General features: G+C 41.5%; 1 non-coding gene across 1 annotated transcript; it reads left to right on the forward strand.

Moving 5' to 3' along the window:
- Positions 1,209 to 1,281, forward strand: TRNAK-UUU. Its single transcript has one exon. It is a non-coding gene; the product is annotated as a tRNA-Lys (tRNA).

The raw sequence follows: 7,240 nt of genomic DNA on the forward strand, positions 1-7,240 counted from the left end.
TATCTATATTCATTTGAATGAATACAAATGATCCATTGCTTATTTTTAAAAAAGAAACAAAACAGATCTACTATAACATTCCACTTCCAAAGCTATTAAACTATGTATTTTTAATTTCAGAGATTTTTTTTCCAAACTGAAAGAAACTGATATAAAATAGACAACAAAGTGAGATTCTAATAAACTATAAAGAATTTAGAAAAAGAAAATGAAAATATTTTCATGACTATGTATAAACATTTTCAAAACAAATGTTAGAAAGCCTATCTTCTGGCAAATCATAGATCAGGGTATTTTGTTAATTGAACACAGATTTTTAACAAATTGAATATCTAACCACTACTTTTAAGTTCTATTTATAATATCTCCACATTGAGAAATTTGAAAGAAGATCCACGAATTGACATAGTTATTACTCTTAGGAAAAATTTAAATGATATAAAATAGCAATTTTGTCATGAATTAAAATATGTAATATTTTCTATAATAGATGCAATTTACCACATGCAACCCTATCACAATATTTGAACATGTTATATAATATTAGTGGTATATTTCTGAATTTAATTAGTGTTTTAAGAAATTTATTGGCAATTCAAATTGCTATAGCCTCAGCAAACTGGTTTCCACGATTTGGAATAAAAAACTATCTAAAACCTTCAGTGCCTTAAGAAGGATTACCTAATTTGGCACTTCTTAACAAGGCAGAAATGTAAAAAATCTTGATTAAACAACCCAAGTGGAGATATTGCTGAATCCAAGACAGGAAAAATTAAAATTTTGGAATAAATGTGTAACTTGTAAATTATCTATGTCTTTATGACTCACCTAAACATGACCGTCAACAGAACACCCGAGCATTTGTGATAATAATTAAATTCAGCTGCCTTCAATATTCGCCAACTTGCAGTTTTTGACGTCTCTAGAGTATTTCTTTTGGCAGGAGGATAGAATATAATTCAACAGCTGGTTTGCTTAATTTATAATTTTTACTTCATTGGAAACACGGTCTATAAGCCTCCACCTCTACTCACCCCGATCCCTGAAATGCCTGGCACAAGCCTGGCAGGCTTGTCCATTGATGTCTGTCGAACGAGGAACGCGAATGTAACACGGGCTTAGCATTACCAGTGAAGGCTTCCTTCCTCCTTACACCCAGCACAAGACAAATGCAGCATCTTCTCTTTCCAAGACAAGAGCCTTCAGGAGCCTGGGTAGCTCTGTTGGTAGAGCATCAGACTTTTAATCTGAGGGTCCAGGGTTCATGTCCCTGTCCAGGCGGGAGGTTTAAGCATCTTCTTGTGCTTAGAGGATACTAAGCTTTTGGGCTTCCCTTGTGGCTCAGCTGCTAAAGAATTCCACCTGCAATGTGGGAGGCCTAGGTTCGATCCCAGGGTTGGGAAGATCCCCTGGAGAAGGGAACAGCTACCCACTCCAGTATTCTGGCCTGCAGAATTCCATGGACTGTAGAGTCGGACACGACTGAGCAACTTTCACTTTCACTAGTCCCGTGAAAATGGGTCCAAATATTGTTCTGTGATGTTCCAAACCAGTCAGTCCTAAAGGAAATCCACCTTGAATATTCATCAGAAGGACTAATACTGAAGATGAAGCTCCTATACTTCGACCACCTGATGCGAAGAGCCAACTCATTAGAAAAGACCCTGATGCTGGGAAAGAGGATGAGATGGCTGGATGGCATCATCGACTCAATGGACATGAGTTTGAACAAACTCCAGGAAACAGTGAAGGACAGGGAAGCCTGGCGTGCTGCAGTCTATGGTGTTGCAAAGAGTGGGACACGACTGAGTGACTGAACAATGTTCCTTGCACCACAAATAATAAATTGCTTGTGGAAAATTCTGTTAAACAATCACTGCTGGAGACACAGGCTCTTTTCTTTGAGACTCAAAAGAGACAGAAAGGCTTCTTCCTCAGAGTACAGTACAGAAAGGGAAAAAAATGAGCACTTTCAGTGGAGCAAGCTGACAAACATGACCTCGGTCAGGTGAGATCAAGGTCAACCTGAACCTCAGTGATAAGCCATATCGATCGAGCTGATGCGAGTGCCCTTCACCTCTGTGATCTTCCTCACAAAACCCAATCTAATCATGAGAAAAACATTAGATGAGTCCTAATTTAGGGAGATTCTACAAAATACCCTGCCCATACCTCTCAAAAAAATAAAATAATATCTCAAAAAATCTCCATCTCAAGTTATCAAGATATTACCTCAATAATATCTCCATCTCAAAAAAATAAAATAAGTAACAAACAACAACAGCAAAAAAAAAAAAAGGAAGATCTAAGAAATTCTCACAGGGAAGAGGAGCCAAGTAAGATAAGGTTAAATTCAATATGGTGTCCTGGGTGGGCTGCTGGACCAGAAGGGCATTACGTAAAAATTATGGAAAACTGAAAGAAGTATGTGCTGTGCTAAGCTGCTTCAGTCGTCTCCAACTCTTTGTGACCCCATGGACTGTAGCCCACCAGGCTCCTCTGTCCATGGGATTCTCCAGGCAAGAATACTGGAGTGGGTGGTCATTTCCTTCTCCAGGGGATCTTCCCGACCCACGGATCGAACCCACATCTCTCACATCTCCTGCATTAACAGGCGGTTCTTTGCCACTAACGCCACCTGAGAAGTCTTAGGAACTGCAGCTAACAATAATGTATCCATGCTGGTTCTTTCACTGTGACAAGGGTACCTCATTAACGTAAGAACACATTCGCATCAGGGGAAACCAGGTGTGCAGCAATGGGAACTCTGTACTGCCTTTGCAAGTTTTCTATACATCTGAAACTATTCTGATTAAAAGTTAAGTTTTTAAAAATGTAACTGAATGTGTCTGAAGGACAAAATCACCTAAAATGAAGCCTCCTAGCCTGCAAGGGATGGGCTTCTCTGGTGGCTCAGATGGTAAAGAACCTGCCTGCAGTCCAGAAGATGTTTCGATCCCTGGGTCGGGAAGATTCCCTGGAGAAGGAAATGGCAACTCATTCCAGTGTTCTTACCTGGAGAATCCCATGGACAGAGGAGCCTGGCAGGCTACAGTCCACGGAGTCACAGTCAGACACAGCTGAGCACACACACAGCCGGCAAAGAAAACATAAGACACCCCAGAGAGGGAGAAGGATGGGCTTGGGACAGAGTTATCTGGGGCTCAGATAATCCTAGAAGATGCCTAGTCTCGGCAGAGCAGGGCATCGACTGTGAAACCGTCCCGCTCAGACATCCTGATGCCATGGACATGCTATCTAGGAAACAGTCGTGTGTATGTCAACAAGATCAGCAACCCCTCGGAACCTGAGATCATTTTTCCTCTGAGCAGCCTCTGACCTTACAGACACTGAGGGAAGGAACATTCTCTCTCCTACGCTGTCAGTCAGTTCAATCGCTCGGTCGTGTCCGACTCTTTTCAACCCCACAGACTGCAGCATGCCAGGCTTCCCTGTCCATCACCAACTCCTGGAGTTTGCTCAAAGTCATGTCCATCGAGTCAGTGATATCACCCAACCATCTTCATCCCCTGTCGTCCCCTACTCCTCCCACCTTCAATCTTTCCCAGCATCAGACTCTTTTCCAATGAGTCAGCTCTTCGCATCAGGTGGCCAAAGTATTGGAGTTTCAGCTTCAGCATCAGTCTTTCCAATGAGTATTCAGGACTGATTTCCTTTAGGATAGACAGGTTGGATCTCTTCACAGGCCAAGGGACTCTCAAGAGTCTTCTCCAACACCACAGTTCAAAAGCATCAATTCTTCAGAGTTCAGCTTTCTTTATAGTCCAACTCTCACATTCATACATGACCACTGGAAAAGCCATAACTTTGATTTGACAACCAGACCTTTGTTGGCAAAGTAATGTCTCTGCTTTTTAATATGCTGTCTAGGTTGGTCATAGCTTTTCTTTCAAGGAGTAAGCGTCTTTTAATTTCATGACTGCAGTCACCATCTGCAGTAATGATGGAGCCCCCCAAAATAAAGTCTCTCACTGTTTCCATTGTTTCCCCATCTATTTGCAATGGAGTGATGGGACCAGATACCATGATCTTAGTTTTTTGAATGTTGAGTTTTAAGCCAACGTTTTAACTCTCCTCTTTCACTTTCATCAAGAGGCTCTTTAGTTCTTCTTCACTCTCTGCCGTAAGGGTGGTATTATCTGCATATCTGGTAGTACATTACGGCCTGAAAAATGAGAGGAATATAACCATTCTAATACATATATTTTTTGAGTGTCTTTGGAGAAAAGAACTGTGGATGCAAAAGGGCACTCAGGTAGTAAGGCCAGCCTCAACGGAGAATGAGTGAGGAAGACGATCTACAAATTGGGAGATTAAATGGGCATTAATAGTAGATAACGTTGTATCCAACTTGGGTGTTTTGAGAATAGAAGCTGAGGGTGATTTTAATTGTTTTAATAATTTGAAAAAAGGAGCCAACATATCAGTAGTGATTTGGGTCAGGCCCAATTAACATGACCCAAAAATTGTTGTAATTGTACACAAGAAAATTCGGCAGGCAATGTGAGTTGAGGAATAGCAGGAGTGACAGCCTTTTCAAGGACTTTATGTCCCAAGTATAAATCTGGATAATTTCTTTGACTTTTCTCTATTCTCTGTGGCTATGTAAGGCCATAAGAAAGTGACATTTTTTGTAATGTTATAAGGTGAACTTCAGAGAGAGATTTGCCTGCCAACAAAATATCATCCATATAATGATAAACTACAAGATCAGGAAATCGGGATCGAAAAGGATTTAAAGCTTGAGCAACAAAATAGGGACATAAGGTGGGACTGCTAAGCATGCCCTAAGGGAGAACTTTCCAATGATACCATTTAATAGGTTGAATATTATTTAATATTGGTAAAGTAAATGCAAATGTTTCCAATCCTTCTCTGACAAAGGGATGGTAAAGAAACAATCTTTGCAGTCTATTCTCATAAATTGATAATCTAAAGGAGGGTTAGGTAATACACATTGAAGTATCCCCATAGGTTGTATTACTTTATTAATTTCTCTTAAGTCTTGCAATAGCCTCCATTTACCAGATTTCTTCTTTATAACAAAAATGGGAGTGTTCCAAGCGGAAGCAGTTTTTCCTATATGTCCTAATTGTAATTGTTCATTAATATGCGCCTCTGCAGCTTGTAATTGCTCTAATGTTAATGGCCATTGATCAATCCATATGGGCATTTCCATCAGCCATTTTAAAGGTACTGCTGTCCTTTCTCCTGCAGAGGCCCCTATAAAAACGTCATAATAATCTTTGTGTTTAATTGCTGTAATAAACCTCTCCCCCATACCACAAAGGGAATGTTTAAAATATAAGGTTGTATATGGGCGGTTACTTTAGAGGGTTTATTCCTGGCTGTACATGAGACCTATAAGGCACTCTGTCGAGATAGGGTGTTGCCCCTAATGCCCTGAGGGGCTCTGCATGTTCCCAAGGCCAGGCAGCAAGCCAGCAAGAAGGAGGGAAAACTGTGACATCAGCGCCCGTATCCAATAGACCATTGATTAGTTGCCCGTTAACTGACTGACAAGGTTAAGTACTGGCTTATCTCATTCTACAGGTATGGTAGCAGCAACAATGGTAGAACCAAAACCATGATCACCCTGATAATTATCCAGTTTGTTTACAGAAACATAAGGGAGTAAAACCAGTTGGGATATAGAAATCCTTAAATTTACTTTGGGAGATAAATATGTCCATACTTGAACCTTTATAATACCAGTAAAATCTGAATCTATAATGCCCTGGATAACAAAAATGCCTTTTTTTGGTGCATGAGAACGAGGTAATAAAAGTCCCACCGTATCTTTTGGTAGAGGTCCCCGTAACTGAGTAGGAATCAAATATACTTCCCAGGCAATTGAATGCTGACTTCCTCACCGTTTATAAGATCTATTCCTGCACTTCCATGGGTGGCATGAATGGATTGAGAGACGGAGAATTGACCGGGGCAGAGCTGTTTATCAGATAAGTCTGAATTCTTTTATTGTTCTTGTAGGGGGTCTCCTTTTGACCAGGGCTGGAGATGTTTCTGTCTCTTTGATTCCCCAATTCTGACTTGGCGATCGGCATTGATTAGCCCAACGATATCCTTTCCCACATTTGGGACGTTTTGTCTTGGGCCTATCAGCTCTCTTGTTTTGACATTCCCAGAGTAAATGTCCAATTTTCCCACAATTAAAACAAGTTTTGCCAGGAGGTTTTAAAGCAGCTGCCAATAATGTAGCCCAGTGGGTTTCAGAACCTACTGTTCAGCATGCTTGAATCATAGTGGCCAGAGTAGTATCAGGCTTAGTATAGATATCCTTCACAACCTCCTGGCAGTCTTTATTAGCGTTCTCAGAGGCTAATCGTTTAAGCAAGATCTCAGCAGCCTCAGTATTTTCTATTTGTCTTTGAATTGCAAGTTGCAAGCGATCTACAAAAGCACAAGATTCATTATTCTGGCTAACGCTAGAAAAGGACTGAGTAGCACTCCTTCCATCCGGCATCCTTCTCCAAGCTTTAACAGCTGTTTCAGCAGCCTGTTGGATGGCCGCCTATGGAAGGGCCAGCTGTTTTTGAAGGCTGGTGAATGGCCCAATCCCCACTAACATATTATGGTCCACATTAATGCCAGCAGTTAGATTGTTCATGGCGGCTAAATTAGAGCATTCTTGTTGCCCTATCACGTATCGCGCAGGCATCACCACCATTTTTATCAACTGTTTCCAATCCCAAGGTGTCATCTCATATCCTGCAACTCCCTCCAAAATGCCAGTAGTCAAAGAGCTACTCAACCCATTATCATTTATACTCCTTTCTAACTCTTTAAAAACTGAATAAGGAAGATGTTCAGAGAGAGGCTTTCGACCTGGGCCGCGTAGTATTGGACAAACAGCTAACGGAGATAGATTCCCCCGATTGAGAGCTTCTTGCATGCATCTAGTCGTGGGGAACATCCTAGGAGGCGTCTCCATTAGCTCGGGAGAGGGATCGTGAGAGACAACGGGAGCAACGCAAAGAGGGGGTTGATATTCCAGAGCAGGGGTACTAGGGACACCAAAACGAGAAATGGCGTCCCGGTAGCGAGGCCATGCATAAAGAACTGCAGCTGGTGCACGAGGCTTCTCATGTAACTTTTGCCCAATTTGTTCCCAATCCTTGATACTCAAGGAACCCGCCTCGGGGTACCAAGGACAATGGGAATCGATCTCCATCAACAGCTGGGCACGTATCTTGTGACT

This window comes from Capra hircus, chromosome 10 (genome assembly GCF_001704415.2).
Source record: "Capra hircus breed San Clemente chromosome 10, ASM170441v1, whole genome shotgun sequence".
NCBI lineage: Eukaryota > Metazoa > Chordata > Mammalia > Artiodactyla > Bovidae > Capra > Capra hircus.